The sequence below is a fragment of the Rhinolophus sinicus genome, linkage group LG05 (assembly GCF_036562045.2).
Source record: "Rhinolophus sinicus isolate RSC01 linkage group LG05, ASM3656204v1, whole genome shotgun sequence".
NCBI lineage: Eukaryota > Metazoa > Chordata > Mammalia > Chiroptera > Rhinolophidae > Rhinolophus > Rhinolophus sinicus.
In genome coordinates, this window is record NC_133755.1 from 140505187 (window position 1) to 140525736 (window position 20550).

General features: G+C 42.8%; 1 protein-coding gene across 4 annotated transcripts in view; it reads right to left on the reverse strand.

Moving 5' to 3' along the window:
• Positions 1 to 20550, reverse strand: part of FYN (FYN proto-oncogene, Src family tyrosine kinase) — a 204055-nt gene that overhangs the window by 93224 nt on the left and 90281 nt on the right. For all 4 annotated transcript variants that reach the window (XM_019735019.2, XM_019735015.2, XM_019735017.2 and 1 more), the window contains one exon: positions 16328 to 16397. The gene's annotated coding sequence lies outside the window, so the exon portion shown is untranslated. The remainder of the gene's footprint in view (positions 1 to 16327; positions 16398 to 20550) is intronic.

A 20550-nucleotide genomic window follows, 5' to 3' on the forward strand; every position in this document is an offset into this window, starting at 1 on the left:
CAGCCAAACACCCAAAGAGAGAAAACCCGCGCTGCTTGGAGGAAGAAATTCTCTAATTGCCTCCACACTCCTGCTTGCTTCCATCTGCCTGCATTTAAGAAAGCCCAACTCCTGGGATTCTTGCAGCTGGGAGAAGAAAGGAAATGCTTTCCGAGTGTCTGGATGGCTGCAGCAGGCAAGGACAGAAGGTCCACAAGCAAAGCTAAACTGCAAATTGTACAACAGATTTTATGTTTGTTATGCAAAACTGAGCAAACAATCTCTACTGGGTGCAAGACCACATGAAATAATAATGGAAATCATTGTCAGAGCAAGCAGGCGACGTGGGCAATAATGCTGCAGTGGTCAACCCATCCCACTCACCTACGAGCCTCCCCCAGGTGGGGAGTTGTGTGGGGCCCAGGCTGCAATTACGTTTCCTGTGGTGAGCAGGCACCCACACACCTTAATGTGGGGTAACTCAGCCTCCCTTGGGGCCCACCCCTGGCAAAACTCCCAAATGGCAATCTTCAGTTTTAGAAATGCTGACCCTCTGATTCTGATCTCCCTGGGATCATTTCTCCCAGACCCTCCTTCCCTTAATCTCACCAATCCCACGGTCTCCAGTCTGCTCCCAGCCCTCACCCTTTCCAGGCTGCTCCCATAATCTGAGGAAGCACCCTAAGGAGCAAGCAGATAGTGTGATTTTGTAAAAAATCACAGCATCCTGGAGAACGGGCAGTCCATATGTAGATGATGAAACTGTGGTGCACAGATGCCAAGAGACAAGATGTGTTCACACCACCAGCTCTAGGCCCCATCTCATATCTACAACATATCACACATACGAGTATGACAGAAAAGTGAAACTAGTGCTTAGTGGCACTTGCTATGGGCCTGAGACTATGCTGGGTGACTTCCCAGGCTTTATCTGTTCACACCTTACAACAATCATACGAGCTGGGCTCCCAGAAGTGAAGCAACTTTCCTCCAGTCTCACAGGCAGTAATGGTGAAGTGATGATTCAGGCCTGGTTACAAAGCCTGCGCTTTGAGCCTGTATGCCTGCACATTCCTTCAGGATGAAGGAAGCTAATGGATGCTTCAGGGTGAAGGAAGCTAAAGTTAATTCAAGAGACAGGTACCTCTTGAGGGCTTTAAATCCTGCTCAGGGTATAATGAAAGGAGAACAGCATAATTCTATGAACACCAGTGAGTCACACGGGCCGAAAGATGCAATCGAAATTTTAAAAATCAATGGGAATGGTTGCTACTGGAAACTTCTTGGTTTCCTGTGTGACTCTAGTTTTGCAATTTTGGGGAACCCTAGAAGATTCCAGAGAAGCAGCTTTCATTATCTTTAAGCAGCTACTTCCTCCACAGCAGGCTAAAGCTAGGAGGGCAGAGCTTTCCCTGGCCAGGAACATTTGGCCTCAGCACTGAGGGCGGCTGGGGTAATGCCAATGGCAGCCAAGCTTGTGCTGCTGGGACACACAGGGCTTCTCTGCAGGAGTGGGAGAGGGGCCTGCTGGCTGCCCACCCCGAGTCTCTTTGTACTGTCAGCAACAAAATGCCCTCAGGAATCCCCTGGACATGGTCTCTTTACCTTTAACCAGCACTCCCAACAGCAGAGACTGCCCAGCTATTCCTGACCAGGCCAACTCCCCAACAAAGCAGGGTCTGCATTACACAACGGAATCGTGTGACTGGCTCTATGTTTTTGATGTAGTGTTAAAAAAACTGGTTATACCCTTTCATGTGAAGGGCCAGCTTCGACACGTATGTTGCATGTATGCAAAATGTTCTTTTGGGTAAATGATGGAATCACACCAAGATGGCTGAAACTGGAAAAGAAAATTGTCCACCACTATGTCCAGCTCTGGCCGTCATGCGTAGCAACAGAGAGAAGGCTTCCTGAGCTGTTGGCCTGCAGTCGAGGGGCCACCCCGGGAGAGGCTTTGCTTCAGGTTTTCTCAGTTCTCTAAGACCTTACCAGTTCAGGTTGAGTAGCTGTGTCTCCAAGTAATTTCTCTCCCTGGCTTGCTATTTTTAAGCCTGAAATTCAACCAAGTCTCAAATCTGTCTCTTTGGAGCAGATACCAACAGGATAGGTATGTGAAAATAGCTTGTGTGTTTTGTCTACTGCGTGATGGGTAAGAAAAAGTTTGCTTCTGCTGGGATTTCCCCCTCCCTGCAAGATTTTACTGGGAAAACTTCAAGCATAAAGATTCAATAATTTTACATTGACCATACATACACTATCACTTAGCTTCTAACATTAATGTTGTATCATATTTCCTTTATCACATAGCTATTCATTTATCCATACTGTAAGAAATTTGAACTACACAGTTTTCGTGGTCCTTTTTTCCCTAAGGTGTAGATTAGTGGGGAAAGCATGCTTTTCAGACGCTTCTGGCTGTGAATCCCTGCTTGAGCGCTTACTAGCAGGGAGACTTGAGGTAGATGTGGAATTAATTTCTTGAAGCTTCAGTTTCCAAGGTCATAAAATGTGGGTAACAATGCCTAGGGGAGCTGTGAAGATTAAATACAATAAGGTAAGGGAAGCACCTGTAAAGACAGGTAACCAATTTTCAGTTCATAGACTATGCTCTCTTTCCTACCTATGACACAAATTTGAATTAGAAAAACATAGTAACAATAATCCAGATACAGATGAAACGAGAATGGCAGAATATTGGTAATTGTTAGAGCTGAGGGAAGAGTACACAGAGGTACATTATGCTATCTACTTATTTCCTATAAATTTGGAATTCCATAATAAAACAACAAAAATGTTAAAAAAATATGAATTGGTCGCTGGATTTTTGTCAAGAAAAGAAAAAGAAAATCCTATATTTGAAAAATTGAGTAAGAAACCACTGAGGAAGTAATAAGTGATGACATTGGGGTTAACAGTGTGGGGTGAGGGAGGCCCCAGGTCGGCTTACTCTCACGGGTGGGCAGGGTGAGATGGGGAGGGGAAAGGATAGGGCTTGAGTACTTTGTCAGTGCTCCCCAGGTGACAGGCTCACTACCTGGTGAAAGCCTTTGCACTGGCAGAAAAGTGAAAAACCACACTTTTCAGCATATTAATTGTGAGAGTAAATACTCTGCAAAGGCAAAGCTTGTGCCTCCAGCTAATCTGTAGGCAGATGACAGCACGAGGAGCCTCTGATTTAGCAGAATAAAAGCTGTTTGTAACAGAACAACCTGCCTCTGTAAGTCAACAGGGGGTTAAGGGAAGACCCAAGCTAGAGTGCGGTCTCCCATATCACTTATTAACTGTCTAAACTTACAGAGCCAAGGGGTTCCTTAGTGGCTTTCAAAATCAAGGACCTGGAGAAATTTGGAGGAAAACAACCCGTAGAAAATGTTTAACAGAAAATCACAGCTTTTATTTATTTTTTTCTTTTAAAACAAAAATGTTACCCACCAATTGCAGTCCCCTAATTTTTTCCCTTTCCAGCTGCAGTTCATTCTCTCTGGTTCCTCTCTGCTGGCAGCTGGCGACATGGAGGGCTGTGATGGAAATGCTGGCTGAGACAGGGTAGTCCCTGGGAGCCCTCTCAGTGGGGTGGAAATAGCGTCTGTGAGGGGTGGGATCCCGTGGGGGCTATCTCAGGGGGGCAACAGCGATCTGCTGCTCTGTGGGTTTTCTGCATGAGGGCAGGAAAGAATAAAGCTCATAACACTCCCTGGAGGATCTTGCAGAATTTTTATACACATGTATTACTGACCGAATTGTGTCCCTCCAAAATTCATGTTAAAATCCTAGCACCCCCCACCCCCTGCCGCCAATGTGGCTGTATTTGGAGACAGGGCTTTTAAGGAGGTAGTTAAGGTTAAATGAGGTCATAATGGTGGGGCCCTAGTCCAACAGGACAGGTGTCCTTGTAAGAGGAAAGATACCAAGGATGGGCATGCACAGAGCACAGGCCATGTGTGGATACAGTGAGAAGGTGGCCCTGTGCAAGCCTCTTTGCAGAAAAGAGGCCTCCCCAGAAGAAGAGGCCTCTTTGAGCACCTGTGATGAGAAAGATACAGTATTGGACAAAGACAAAGAGGCGAATCTTCCAGCCCAAGTGTCTAGGAAGAAGTAGTATTTAAGATGAGCGTTGCAGTAGACTGGATTTAGATTCGGATAGGAGGAAGGCATCCTGAGAGAAGGAAAGTGAACGCCCAAGGCCTATGGAGGGCACAGAGATGGAGTGTGGCTATGAAGTGTAAGAGTGAGGTGTGGTAGAAAGGTGGGTGAGACAGACACATCATAAAAGACCTTGAATGCCAGGTTAAAATGTTTAGGCCTTCTTAAAGGTAATGGTCATCTTGAAAAGTTTTTAAGCAAGAGAATGATAAAGTTGACATATGCGCTAACAAGGGCTAAGTAAAGAGACCTGACACAGAGTAAGCATTTATTATTGCCAGGCATCATGTTAGCACCACATTTCTTACCTCCTTTAATCCTCAACTGCCATCTGGAAATTAGAAAGGTGAGGTCCATGGAGGTGAACTGACCTGCCCAAGACCCCACAGCTGGTCAGCAGTGGAGCTCAGATTCAATCATACGCCCAGCACCAACGTGGATGCCCGTCCACTCTGCCATTTAAACCCCTCGGCCCAGCTCTCGTGTCATCTACTTTCTTCCAACAAGGACTGTGATTTAATGGCATAGAGTCTGGAATGCACATTGCTTTTAGGCTGGGGAAGCAGGCAGACTAATAGCAGTAGGTTCCAATGCACAGGGCACTGCATTCAGCCTTCCAAACAAAGCAGTATGTGAGCTGGTTCTTCTTGTGCTTCCATGTTACACAGTCAGAGGGTTACATTACAATTTTTCCTGTTATGATCTACAGCATCAAAGTAGCCAATGATGGTAATTTGTATACAAGCTGCACAAATGTGTAGAGAGAACAGTTGTCTTGGGTGAGCAGACACCAGCACTGACTATACATTATTTCAATGCAGTGTCAGATAGTCTCTGCTCCCCAAATCCTGAAAGAGCATCCAATATCCAGGAAAACACAACGCTGTTTTCTTTGTCCATTTGAATGACAGCGTTAGCTAGGAATGCCGTGATCATTTCTTTTGGTCTAGATGCTCTTCCAAAACCTCAGATAGATTTAACAATGAGAAAGTGAAAATTGGGTTAGAAAGAAGAGTCAATGCTCCTAAACTATGAAAATCACATACCATGACATGTAGTGGTAGGAACCACTTGTATATTAAAATGTGCTCTCCTTCAAAGGCAAATGTTTTTAGTATTTAGGAAACAGTACTTACAGAGGTAACCTGGATGCCATTTTGAAAATGATATACTATTGTTATTACCCTCCCTAAGACACATTTGTGTCTAACAGCTTGGTAGCAGAAAGGAAAAACTACGAAAAACATCAACTCAATTCAGCAGACCTACTGTGCTGCATACCTATTGTGCGTCAGGCATGTGACTCGTGCTAGGGACTACACAGATCAGAACAAACAAACTGAATCGCATCAAAGGTTGTTGAAACCGCCTTAAAAAACAACGAATGTCATAAGAGCCATTTTTTACTACAGAGCCAAACTGTGAGAGGTATTCCTTTGTAAAACAGGCAGAATATTTTTCGCTTGCTTGCCTAATCACGCCTCAGGACTCACGTTCTGTGGCTTCTCTGTGAAATCTTCCCAACACTGTCTTATCCCCTTCTACCTTCAAGAAGGCAATGGGGCAGAATTGGGAATGTGTGTGCTCGTGTGTGTGTTTGCTGGGGGTCTCCTTCCTTTTTGCTCTCTAAATATGAGTACACTCATATTACACTTTTCACACTGTGTCGTAATTGTTGCATATTGGTCTCACACATAAAACAAAACCCTTACGGGCATGTACTGTGTCTCTGCATACTTCTGTTTTCCCTAGTCAGGAACTATGCTTCGTATTGCTCCTTAAATGTTTATTGAATGAATTAATGAATAAATGATTATTTTAATCAATCATGTGAGTTCTATCATTCATTCATGTGAGTTTTAATCAATCACGTGAGTTCTATCTTCAGACTCCAGACATTTGATAGTCAAAATATTCTCCATGGTAGGTGTCAAAAATTTCAAAAATTTCAGTACATGCATATAACTATATTTCAAGAGAATAAGTTTGTTGAGGTATACTTTATATAAAGTACTCCCTACATTTTGACAAACGGACACAATCAAGTAAGAGTAGGTAGGTGGCTTTTACATACGTGTCTGGGCCCCGTCCTCTGGGCCTCTGACTGAGGGTTTCTGACAGTGGAGTGTGGGCACCAGGATTTTTAACAACTCCTCATGTGACTCTGATAAAACCGCACGGGAAGACTCCATGGAAGAGATGATGCACTGCCACTGTATTCTCTGTTTCCTTTCCTTTCCTCATCCACAGCCCCATCCATCACTCTCAGTCAACTATTAACATTGAAGATGAAACCAAAACATCTCTACTCAGCACCATACTTGGAAGCAAAACCTAGGTACTCAGCCACTTGGCTGGAGTCAATTACAATTTCTGGTTATTTAGCAGAAATACAGCTACTAAATGACATTTGGAAATGAACACGAGATATCCACTCAAAGAAATAAGAAATGCCTTTGAATTAGAGTCAATAAAAGGATTGTGATTTAAATGGGGGTCTAAAGGAGCATTACTGTAGGGAAGTGGTGTTATGAGAGAAGAAACTGGCCCTTACACTGTACTGTTCTGATTGCAAATGCAACCTTACACCTAAAGTTTTTTTAAATGATGCATTTCAGGGGGGTCTGTGAATAAGAGAGATCGATACAAAGTCAAAAATTCTAAAGAATAGAGCATAGGGAATTAGGGGAAATTCATTTATCTAGTTTTATGGTACTATTTTTCAATTATGAGAGAAGGCCACAGGGTATGAAAAAAAGGTATTATCTTCTCCATCCCTTACTGGGAATGTTGGAAGATGGGGAGGTCTGGCTTCTAAATTAAGAATATGGGACAATCTTTTTCCTATTTGAATTTCGATTCTTACAAATCAGCGTTTCTATTTCCGTTAAGCCCATCATAACAAACTCCAGGAGTCTATCACCACTCTTCTGTCATTTTTTCCCCCTGGGATTGCATTATGGTCTAATACTTCAGGTAATGGGGTCGATGGCCAGAGACCTGACATTTTGTAGAAATGGAATCTGACCTTTACTAATGTTTCATTGTGAATATGCTCTCAGTTTCATTGTGAATAACGCTTAAAATGAGACTGATATATTGAGGGAGTATTTGACTAGTTAAAAACAAGGAACAAACCCTCATGAATCAAAACAGAGGTATAGTTGGTATAAAAATAGATACAAAATCTGTAGTGCCTCCTTGTTCTGTTGGGGTCCTGGGGACACTACTAGTTTGTATAATTTTAGGAATCCATTGGTTAGGATGGGTCTTTAAGAAAGGATGGATTAAAAAATCACCCTGGTTTTGGAAAATGCCATCGAGTTACTCCTCAGAGAAAGAAAATCATGGAAACTGCTGTGAAGACATTTGGAAGTATACTTCACACTATCATTTACAAGGCAGGGTATGTTGGTCTCACCAGCTGCCAGGACTGGTAGAAAACTGCTGAGCTAGTGGTTATGGCCAAACCAAGCATCTCCCTATAATTAGAGTTAGCCGGAAAAAAAGTGGCACAAAGAGGATAGAAATATGTGGCCTCAGAATGAGGGGAGGACGAGAAAGCTGATTAAGTGTCTCTCAAGAGATTTCAATTAAGGAATCTGGCTGGGTGTGACCTTGGACTAGACTGCTATGCTGCCCAGTACTGGTGGCCACTACCCACACCGAGCACTTGAACTGTGGCTTGTCTAAACTGAAATGCGTTATTCAGCGTAAATACACCTTGAAATTTCAGACTTAGTAAAAAAAAAAATTCCATCATATTTAATATTAATCACATGGTGATATCATATTTTAGAGATTAGGTTAACATATATTGTTAAAATTAATTCCACCTGTTTCTTTTTACTTTCTTTTAACATGTTTACTATACAATTTTAAATTATACATGCTCCTCGTCTTCTGTTTCTATAGGACAGCACTGATTTAGAGCTTCATTTTTTCACGTGTTAAATGCAACTGGTTGTGGGAACCTGGGTTGTGGAGGGAAGAAACATTGTGGACACTGAGTGACACGCCAGGGTGAGGCACTGTGGTTGTTTATCTGTTGACTGAAAACTTTAGCTTTAGGAGAAATGAGGGGCAATCACAAGCGCACCAAGCTAATCCGGTCTGACCTGGGCCCAACTCAACCTCTCTGTGCCTCAGGATGGTAACCTGTAAAATGGGAAGGCAGTGCTAACTTTTCTTCATGCGTAAGTTAAAGCAGTGAGGGTCTTTACTTGCAATCCTTCCCCATCACTCCAAGCTCAAGTATAACCCTGCTCTAAACAACTGGAATTAACGTAAGAGGTTTTTCTCCTCAGCCAGCACTGTATCAACTGTGGCCTCTCCTGAGAAGCACTGCTATTTATCTGTGTCAGTTCCTCTCACGGGAACAAGCTTACAGATTCTTCTGTGACTCATTAACACACTTCAATATACACAAAGAACAAGGAGTGCAAGTGGGTAGAACAGACAGACTTCATCCCCTTCTTAAGGAAGCTGAGAACCATTTAAAAAAGAAAAGCCCTACAGATGCGATTTAGAGGGAAATGTAGTTGCTTTCGTTCAAAGCTGCAGATGAAATATCTGCTATTATGCTGTTAACCTACTAATTAATAAATCCCAGATTTTATAAAAATATGCGAGTGAAGTAATAGTTCCATGAAACCTAACTTTCCCTCTCTTCAAAAATCAAACACCCCTCAAATCAAATCTCAAGAACATTAATTTCTGTTTAAAAGAGGAAGTTAAAAGCAAACAAACACATAGACAAACAATGAATTCCATTTCTAAAAAAAGCCGTGGCTGACTCAAGGTAGTCTCTGCCAGCAGCAGTACGGAGGCTGGAAATTGCTGCTCTGCTCAAGTTACTCCTTCTTATCCCAAAGACAAGAAAGAAAAATGTTTGGCATAATCTATTATCACAACAAAATCTAGCTAACCACCAGGCAAGTGGCTAAAAAATCATCATTGTAAAAATATGAAGGCCTAGATCATTCACTATAAAGAACTAAGGAACAGAAAGCAAAGGGTAAAAACTATCAGCTACGATTTCAATGTAATAATGATCCAGGCGGGGGTTATCCACTGATACTCAAAGCACTGAAAGGTAGGTGGGGACAGGGTGTTCATCCAGGACCACGTGCCAGCCCGCAGATGCCTTACTGACTCCAAGTGTACCTGGACATTGGTGAGGTCTGGCTACCACCTTACCCAAGAGGTCAAACTTAGCACTGCACACGGTGTGACAAGTTGACATCATCCACTTCCTGATGTGATATAATATCAAGCACGCAATGCTACCTGTGAAGAATTCTTGCCAAAAGATGTTTAACCTGCATCGAGTAATACAAAGCTTCTAGATCTAACAATTTTCAGCAAATGAAGAGTGAGTTAAACAATAAGAAACAGACAAACCCAGAGTGTAGGTCCTTCTGCACCACAACTAGCCTGGGACAATTAGGAAAGTCTCAATACGGAGTGGATGTTAGACAGCACTATGAAATTATTGTTAAATATCTTAGGTGCCATAATGGTATTGTGGTTGTGTAAAAGAATGTCCTAATTCTTAGGAGATACATGGTGAAAGATTCAGAGGTAAAAATGTCAAGATGTTTGCAACTTTCAAATGGTGCAGCAAAAATTTATATATGTTATATGTATGAAATTGGAAGGGGAAAAAAGAAAGCAAATGTGGCAAATTTAGAATGATTGGTGAATCTAGGTAAAGGACATATAGGTGTTGATTTTACCATTCTCCCAACCAGGTTTGAAATTTTTCAAAATAAAAAGTGGGGAAAGGAAATGGAAGGGAGAAAGAGGAGGAGGAGGAGAAGAAAAAGAAAATGGGGGGAAAAAGCCAGTTTAGATCATTTCACACCTCTCCTTTTTATAATTTCCTCAACATTTATATTCAGGTCAGCTTCACTGTGTGCCTTTTCATTCAAAATGGTTTTATTTTTACCACTTTAATAAATTTCATACGTGCTCATTCAAACTGATGTAGCCACTCTCTTGGGCCTCTTTGCTGGCTGACATCAAAATCAAACTTGAAACAAAGCTCTACAGGCTGTACAAACCAACCAGGTAGGTATGAAGTCGAGGATATCATATCAAAGCCTTCTGAAACTGACACCTAATTCCCTATCTGAATGGTTTTTCAGCCAGTAAGGCTGGTTCAAAGGTTGTGGGTGGTCATTCTTTCGGGCTTTGATCTTTTCCAAAGATGGCTGTCTCTGTCTTTGTCTCTGTCTCTGTCTCTGTCTCTCTCCCCCGCCTGCACTGGGCGTTGACAGCGGAATGACAGGTACTGGTCAGACGGCCACTGAGGTCTTAGAGGCTCTTTCCACTTGGAGTGAGCTGTGCCTGAGTTCTGGTGCAGAGAGCAGCCACGGTATAACCCACCCGCAGAACAGCCACTGGGAGCTCAGCTGTAATGCCTGAGAGCTCCCAGTGAAGTAGGAATTACTTCTGCGAAGGCTTTAACATGCAGAGGGCCCTAAGGGGCCTGGATGCACACAGCACAGGTAGGAATCCAGCTCTAGTGCATGTCCGGCTCTACTGCCTATCAGCCATACAACCTCAGAGCAGTGGTTCTTAGTGGGCACACGAGGTCCCTGTGTCCTGTCCCAGACATGGCAGGACATTTACCATCTCTGCCCTACTCCCTTGCTTATCACAGGCCAACCCTGCCTCTTGTCTTTGAGAGGTGAACAATAAACATCCCACACTCCCAAACACCCCCTGCCTCAGACATATGCTAAATTCTCTGAGCCTCAGATTTTATCTGGGGATAATACCGGTTCTACCACCTAAGAAGTGGTTTGGAAGGAGCAAAGGTGCCATATCTCCTTATAAACTTAAATTAGCTGCACAAACGATATCATAATACACATTCACACGGGCAGCTTGCCAGTCAGAGGCAGGGCTGAGGGATGGGTCCAACCCCCTGGACCCCGGGGGACTTCTATTTCATAGTGTTAGCTGTCCAGTCATGTACTACTAGAAGACACAACAGCTACTACTATTCTAAAAACGTTTCCCCTCTGTAAGTGGGAAATTTTGGTTTATAAGTGTTGCTGCAGATAAAAACCACACTGCAGTGTGAATTTTAGAGTGTAGGCTGATAGCAGATACATACCGTGTTTCCCCGAAAATAAGACTTAATTGGAAAATGAGCCCTAGCAGATTTTTCAGGATGACATCCCCGGAACATAAGTCCTAATGCGTCTTTTGGAGCAAACCTTTCTCATTTTCAGGGAAACAACGGTAAGCTATTGGAGCCCACAAGAAGGAGACCAGCCTCAAAGTAGCTTCAAAGCATTTGGTTTAGGATGGTGCCAAAAGTAACCCGGAACGAGAAGGGCACTTCTCTCAGGGAGCAAGGAACTACTTCAGGATCAAGAGAAGCGGGTACCAGGATAGGATGCCCAACCGTCCACAACACCCGAGCAGGGAGCCACATGCACACAGCCTGACTTGCCCACTGACGGGCTGATCTGTGATGTACATTTTCCAGCAATGCTCACAGAACTGAGAGGCTGAGCAGGGCTGTTGCCTCCGACCTCGCATGGAACTGTAAGCCCTGAGTAAAGCTGAGAATGGAGACTGGCGCAGCGACTTGTACACGGAAATGTGCGTATGTGTGGAAGAGCCACCAAGAGCGGCAGGCGAATCCCACCCCAGGGATTCAGCTACATTTCTTAAACAAGTTCTCTAGGTGATTTGGATGCAGGGGCCCGCAGACAGCCTCTGGGAGAACACCGACTCTCCAGAGTCTCACCTCTCCCTCATGTAGCTTTCTTGCTCTCACTTTATTGCCTTCATGGCTTAGCACTAAGCTAAAAGTACTTCTTTGGCCCTTACATCTCATTGGTTTTCTGGGTTATAAAATTGCTTGTTCTTATTCTTTACCTCGGTTCCTCTCCACACTCCCTCCACCCCCCCTTCCCCGCCTCACCCCACATTGTGTAAATGAGAAAGAAGCTAATTTTGTTTTGCTGATCTAATTTCTCCTTTATCATTCACTTTTAAATGAGGACTAGGAAATGCTGACCTGGCAGAAAGTTCTGACCCTCCTTTAAGGCCAAGGCCTCAGGAATTAACAAGGGAAATGAGGGAGGCCACCAAAGGCAGAGCAGGGAAAAGGTACAAGTCTCCAGGAACCAAAGTGAAAGCAGATAGCCACGTTAGGTTATTAGCCATGGTGAAAGAGTATGGAAATGGCCCACAGGAATTAGCCAGGGCTGCTGGGAAACAAGGAACTATAAATGTGTGTTTTCTCTATAGGTATATTAAAATGTTTAGCACCAACATGGTGCTTTCATAGTCTCACTTGACTCGGCTTACTACTCAGCTTTGGTACATTCTCCAAATTCTATTCATCTTAAAAACAGCAGACTGATAATGTTAAAGTCCCTAAACCTCTGGGCTTGGCCATCTGAAATGAGATCTCTCATCCTGCTCTTCTCCGGCTTTCCAGAATGCATTTTCATAGCATTCTTGCAAGAAGAAAGGTTATCAGAGAAAGAAAAATGAAAGGGAGTAAAGTCTAAAGATTATCACACCAAAGCTTTTGGTAGGAAAATATTTATGTCCACAAACACACACCACATCCTTTCTGGGAAGATATTGCTGGTCCTGAAGCTGGGTTAGTGGATCCCAAAATATACCTCACAAAAGACACAGTTACCCTCCCAAAATAGACCCTGTAATTAAAGTCTTTTTGAGTGGATTGTCCTATATCACAACTTGACATATGTTGCTTTAATCTCCCTGCTTCAGCAAATGTAGACATATTGGGCTACAAAAGCTCTAAACGACTCACATTTAAACCAGAATGTGGTATCACTAGGAAATTGATGCAAATAAATAGCCCTGTGTACCAAAATATCCAATCTCAATCATCTGTAAGGAGATCTCTCTCCTCCCTAAGCACATTTTTATCACATCAGAATCCCTACCCTTGATTCAAAAGGAAGGACTAGCCCAGATTGAAATACCATTTCATCTCAGAGGTCATCTAAAGACAAATACATCTGAAGAAGCTGGGGTTGCGATTTAAAATATGAGACAACCTCTTTTGTGTGAATGCTGGGATCATGTTGTGTGACTCTTTTAACTTTGGTTGACAGTCATCAGAGTAAGCCCTCAGATATCCATCTGTCTGTCTGAATTAATTTAGGTCATTTTTTTGCTTGGAGTCAGAGATAACGTAAGAGATATCTTCTTAGGAGCCCTTTCAGCCCTATGAGTCTCCGAATAAGCTTTTTAATGTTTTGTTAATTAATACTTATATATAACTAAATGTCAAAATATTTAACATTTTAAACCCTCAAAATAATATGTACTTTAGACATTTAAATTTTTTTTATTACTTCTTTATCAGTTTTCTCAGCCTCAGCATTGTTATCTTGAGCTGGATCACTCTGCAGTATGGTGCTGTCCTGTGCCCTGGAGATATTTAGCAGCAACCCTGGCCTCCATCCACTAGATGCCAGTAGCGGACACCTTCCCTCCCCTAGTTGTGACAACCAAAAAGGTCTTCAGACACAGCCAAATTCCTCTGGGAGGACAAAATTGACCAGAATTGAGAACCACTGCTCTCTCTATATTTATGTATTTATATATCTCCCCCTGGCATGGCCAAGAAAAAAATAAATCCAGATTTTTCAAGGTACCCACAAGTTTTAGTTTTAAGAATTTCAAACCTCCTATGACTCATCATGAAGAATCAGGATTGGTGATCCACTACTACCCTGAGAGATTTATAAACAACACTACTGCTATCTGAAAATAAGGGTGGCCTGGCATCATTTCAGTCAAGATATTTAAGAGGATGGATTTGTTGTTACCCAATCTCTTGCACTGCCATCCTCCTTACTTTTAGGAGCTCCATTCTTAGCAGACCAATCATGAGAAATCCTTCACAATTCATTATCAGGCATTCAGGACTGACTGTGAAGGAGGAGGATTAGGGGTTGGTGTCTAGTGACATAATCTACAGAAACGATGGCCCACTGTACTACTTCGGGGCCAGACCAGTGGTAGCATTTCTAAAGCTGGGCCAAGTGTGAGGAAGGACGTGGTGGTGAAGCACACGCTTCGTCAAGGAGAGGTGCAGGGTGGGGAGGGATAGGAAAATAATACCAAAAAACGAAGAGTCAAAGAATGGGAGATTAGTTCAGCCCAGAGAAGAAAAGGTGAATGAGGAAGGAGATTGTTTTCTAATATATCTGGTGGTCTGGTGTGCGAGAAAGTCCGTGGACTTGTCTCTGTCTGCTTAGAAAGTGACGAAGAGCAGAAGGTGATTCAATCAATATTTATCACAAGCCTTTTATGTGCCAGGCACTGTCCAGGCACAGACAACAGGAAGGAAGAAGACCCAGGCTCCGTCCAATGGAGTGCATATTGTCGTTCCATATAAAAACTAGATTGCTTCCTCTCCCTTTCCCTCCCCTCTTTTTCTCTTTCTTTTTAACAATTTGAGCCAAATGTCCAGGTATTTGTTAAACGGCTTGGTTTTTTCCATTTTAAAAATGAAGGTTTAAATAACATAGAGCAAAACTCACCTTTCTACTGACTAGTTCTGTGAGTTTTCACAGAAGCAGAAAGCTGTATAAATACCACCACAATCAAGGTCTAGAACAATTTCATCATCCCCTAAAATTTTCCTGTGCTCCCAATTGTTCTTTTTTAATTGGAGTAAGTGGCTCAGGGTCAGAGCAGGCTCATCACTGCGAGAATGTGAATTTTCCTCTGTAGGGATTCTGTGCGAGATACTTGTTTAGCTAGTGGGAGATTGCGCCAGACAAACCCTGAGGCCATCTAGCCCTCTGATTCCACGAAACTGGAGGGCTGTCACGTGGACATCTGATCTTAAACACTGGCCCATCTGCCGTGATACGGTTGATTTCCCCTAGCCACAGGTAAAGACCCCACCCCGAAGCCAAATTTTTTTAGTCAAAGCTCAAAAAATTCAGTCCAATAAGTGGATCTCTTTGAAAGCTACATAATAAGCACAGACAAAGAATCAGAGGACAGGTTTGGAAATTAGAGCCTGAACATGGTAATTGAGGTCCAAACCAAGGCCACCATCTATTCCCAACCATCTTTTTCTTCTTGTTATTTTGGTTTAAATAACATTAACTCCAAAACTGAACAAAGCTCAAACAATGTGACCACTCTTAGTTCCAAAGGTGACAGGAAGGGAAGTTAAATTAGCCAAATTTATCTAAGAATGGGTCAATAGGGTTAGCGAAGATGAAAAATGTCTCAGGGGTTCCCACGGCTTGTTACGGAGCGGTGCTGGAAGAGGGGCTGTGGTAACCAATTGTGATGCCCCCTATTACAGCAAATGGGACATGACAAACCCATCTCCAATAGCCCTTCTGCTGGGAGAGATGTACGCCTGCTTGACGTCAACGGCAAATGTCCAGTTTCCAAACAAGCCTGTTCTGTTACCAAATATAACTGCTTTATTGAGCACCCACTATGCCCCAGCACTACCTAGTTCATTTTAGTCTCACAACCGATGAGGTTGGTAACATTATAAGCCTCCTTTGACAGATGAGGAAACTGAGGCTCAGAGAGGTTATGTAACAACCAGTAAGTGTAGAACTTGAATTTCCACCCAGGTTTCCTGAACCCAAAGACTATCCTTTTTATTACTGCTAGCAAGGTCTTCTGAATTGTTGCTGATCTTAATGGTCTTGGTTTCAGGCCACTGTTATGCCGGTTTATAGGCTGGCTCCCAGGCACGCTGGATTTTTAGCTTTCTTTAATTTCCCGTTCCCAAGCAGCTAATTGCCTGTTTCTCTTTCAATTCAACACAGAGGCCATAAGGATCTCTCTGCTTTGGAGACTTCTTATTCTCTTTTACACTTTTGGTCTGTAAGTTTATTACTCTTATATTCCATGGGTGGCTTAGAACATCAGCTAAATTGTCACGGGTATTCTTTATCCTGCATCCACAGTTTGCCTAAATCTAGACTTCTTATTAAATCTTTGAAAAGCTCATGTTGCTTAATAACATCAGCAATAATAAGACAAAAATCATACTATCAGAAAACACCAATTGAATGTTATACTTAATTACAAAATTCCACTTTGTCTAACTTTAGTGGTCTAAGTTGGAAGCACAGAACAAGACAATCGCTTTCGTTTGTGAGTACCATTTTACAGAAAAGATATCAGAAATAAATGCAATGACACTTACCAAAATTTCCCCCAAGTATCACAAACTTTATATACACCACATGTCTTCTAATACAGCTGCTGGAGTGGTCCTGAAAAACAATACCACAACAAAAGGAAAGATGCATCATTTAACAGAAGTAATTTAATATACACATATTGCGTTTCCCTTCCGGAAACCATGTCTTCCCTGTATCGGGTACCCCTCCATGTACCACACGCTTACTGCCAGATTCCTCTTTGTTTTTCACAGGAAGATGAAATCAATTTACAAATTAACTCAGCACTTATTAATAACAAATAAATAAAAATCTGGACAATGAACAAAGTCAGGAACTGTGCTTACAAATAGTTTATTTGAATTTTTGGCCCTTTAAAATAAATGAAGACAAGAGAACAGTGCAAAAATATCTAAAGCTGAAGTCAAAATATCCCCCCCCACCCGGAAACATTTCCCTTTCCTATTTCTTTCAATAACACACTCCCTTCTCCCCTGCTGGCTGTGAGACCCTGACTTTTCTTTTCCTAGAGTTCATTTTACAATCTGAAAAATAGGAATTATCATACTGACTTCACAGGGTTGTTATGAGGATTAAACAGTGTAAATGCAATCACATATAAACGACACAGAAAGGCTTCAAACAGCACCTGGCACAGGGTAAGCAGCTGGTGAATGTGAAGAGGAAGTATCCTTCTCCTAGCCACACAGGCCTGAAAGCTGCCACGGCCTTCCTCACCCCCACTGTAAAACATGGTCCACGCCTGCTCTTCCAGTCCCGAAGGCAGGCTACAACTCACAGCCTTCCCTCCGTTCTCAACATCACACTGTCGGGTTGGCATCAGTCCTGGTAGAAACCTGTCTCCCGGCCTCCGGTTTCTTCCCTTCTAATCCGACTCTCGTAGCTCTGCAAAGCATCCTTCCTCAACACAACTTAAAGCCTCAGTGGAAAGGCCTCCCACCGCTCCTATCACCTACATATTATCTGTGAAATTACGTTAGCCTGGGACTCCAGCTCCCCTCAGCTTCATCTCCACATCTTCCTGTCAGATGCTGTGGCACCCAATCACCTGTCCTGCCGGACCCTTTCGGCACGCCAGTTCCTTCCCGAGTTTCTGTCCCATAAGTGCTGTTGGAGGCCTAGCTGTTCTCTAAGGCAGGGGCTCTTTACCTCTTTGTGTCATAACAGCTAGAGATACGTTTCTCAAAATAATGTTTTTAAATGCTTGAAATTAACATATGAAATGCAAAAGAAGTATACTGATGTACAGTTATCAAAACATGTAACAAAATTGTGATGTTCTTCTTCCAATATTTAAATAAATGCCAGCAAAAGTCTAGTAACTATTGCAATTCTGAAGTACGCCTGGGCATAAATGATATCAGGGTGTCTTTAACTATAATGTAATATGAAAATTCCCATTATCTGTTTTGGTGACAAATAGCTAATGTTACTTTCATAATAGAAGGAAATGTCAGATTTCAGGTAAGAGTCAGTGAAAATAAAGAGGTAATTTTTTTCCCTTTCAAAGTTCACAGACGCCCTGAATTTCATTCACGGACCCAGGTCAAGAGCCCCAAATTTAAGGCCTAGCTTCATGCTCATTGTTTTTTGAGCTCTTTCTACCTTGATTTTCTCAATTTTGTATTATCTTACCCTTCTTTGTTTTTCTCTTTATAAAAATTTTATTTTATTTGATATAGATACTTTAAATGTACTGACTGTATCCTACTTTTTAAGTTTTAAGGGAAAGCCCTATTTTTTCCCAATTTTTGTATCCCTCCCACGGCTAATAACGTCCTGCCTCACAGCAGGCACAGCAGGAAGGCATTCAGTGAGCATCGTTTGAATCAATCAGTGAATAACAGTACAATCTTGCTTCTCCTACACAGGCTCAGCTAATATTAATATTATCTCATCTCTTTTTGGCATTCTAGGAGGTCCTAAATATGTAGACGGGCACCTCAACATTCCATATTTAGAGTATAAAATACTAAAATTAGGCAACAAAATGTTCTCTGCTTTTACTTTTCCTCTTTAGAGAGTGAATGCTTAGTCCGTGCTACTGACTGACACATCTCCCAGGAACAGACCAGCCAGCTCTTTAATCATTCTACTGACATACTGTGTGACATAAGCACAATTCCCACCTCTGTGGAGCTTCAAGTCTAGCAGCTTTCCCAAGCTAATCCAGAGAAGCTGAGAATCTCTCAATCTTGCAGGGCCTTTGCACAGATAAAGAATGAATAGCTGGTGATTTCCTAAGTACAGGTGCATTGGTGACCCATGTAGGTAAGGCCAGTTAAGAGTTGCTATGTGAGCCCATGGTTTCAGGGCAGGCGGGTCCAGTAGATGGAGCAGTGAAATTCCATCTCCCTTCCTGAATAATGTCTTTGCATATGAGGTCAGAGATGTTAACCCCGCCAAGAGTGACCATCTCAGGAAGGTCTACTCAATACCTGGCCACATATTTTACTCTGAACCCCACTGAACCTGTAATGGGTCAGCCTCATGATGGACGTTGATCCTTCAGTTTTACCAGCCTTTTTCCTAAATAGTTGCAGCTCAGGACTCTGTCTTTTGCCAAGAAAAACAAGAATATAACAGACTAGTCCTTCCTTTTCAAATGAAGAGAGAATAATGATATTCTCCACTGAAAACCACTCATAAGGGCATTGTGACCATTTGCTTTGGCAGAAATTCACCACTAGCAGCATATTTTATGTCTGACATCATGTCAAGTGACTCTTAGGACAAGTGGGGGTGTATTCTCCCATCCCAGTAACTAGGACTGATGAGATATCTACTCAGAGAACAAAGGCTGGACTTGGCACATTCTTTTTATTCTTAAGGACATTTAAATCCATTTCATTTTGTTTCTTTTGTAGACACACTAGATATACAGTACTACATAAAAAATAGATGAATGATAGATGAAAGGGCAGCAAGACTGTTTTGTCTCCTGTTTTGGCAATTATCATGCATATACCTTCATCAATAAATACTAAGGGGCTGGCCCAGTGGCTCAAGTGGTTGGAGTGTCGTGCTCCTAGCGCCGAGGTCGCCGGTTCGATTCCCATATGGGCCAGTGAGCTGCACCCTCTACAGGTAAGATTGTGAACAACAGCTCTCCCTGGAGCTGGGCTGCCGTGAGCAGATGGAGGTTGTGGGACCTGCCATGGGCTGCTGTGTGCTGCCGTGGGCTACTGTGTGCTACCACGTGCTACCATGAGCAGCCTGTGGCCGGCATGAGTGGCCGGCAGCCAGTGTGAGGGGCTGGCAACCAGCAAGAGCTGCTGTGAGCTGCTGTGAATGGCTGACTGATGATCGGCGACTAACTGCCTCATCCTGGGGCAACGCAAGGCTCATAATACCAGCATGGGCCAGGGAGCTGTGTCCTACACAACTAGACTGAGAAACAACGGCTTGAACCGGAGTGGGGGGAAGGAGGCGTAAGAAGGGAGAAAAATAAAATAAAAAACAAATAAATAGTAAGTAGATGTTTACAAGGGTCCCCACACAACAACACATTGTACTGCATGTATTTTTTTCCTTCTAATCCGTATCATAGACTATTGTGTGGCCCCTAGTTTAAAGGGAACATTTTCATTACACACAGGGAACAAGTTATCTCTAATACAATGCTCGTCTGCATGGGGCCATTCCCTCCTCCTTCTTGCTAACGGATCCCCCATATTCCTTCAGCTACAGTGCCTCATGGGCAGGTGACAGCAGCCCCAGCTGGAGGGTTGGGACCTGAGTGGTCTATGGCAACATGAGCATCACCTGAGAGCTTCTGAGAAACATCAGCTCTGAGGCCCCACCCCAAACCTACTGACTCAGGATCTTTTACAAGATCCCCAGGTGATCTGGGTGCACACTAAAGTTTGAGATGCATTATTCTAAGGGAAACCCATTGCCAGTGGTTGGTTCAAGAATAGACACATGTCCCAATTCAGGACAACAAGATAACAAAAATGTTTTGCAGGGAACTTCCCCCATTCTTCGGAGAGAAATCCCCCCTTCTGAATGTTGTGTGGGATGTGACATCTAGAACTTCCATAGCTATCTTGCTCCCACCTAAAGATAAAGCTGACCCAGAGAGGAGGGCAAAGGTATAAAAAACACAGGGAAGCAGAGTGGTGGGGAGGAATTGCATTAGGTCAACCCTCAAGTCTGCGGAACCACTGAATTTCCAATAAAATTTTTTTTTAAATTGTGCATGTTTTAAAATTTATTCTTCATT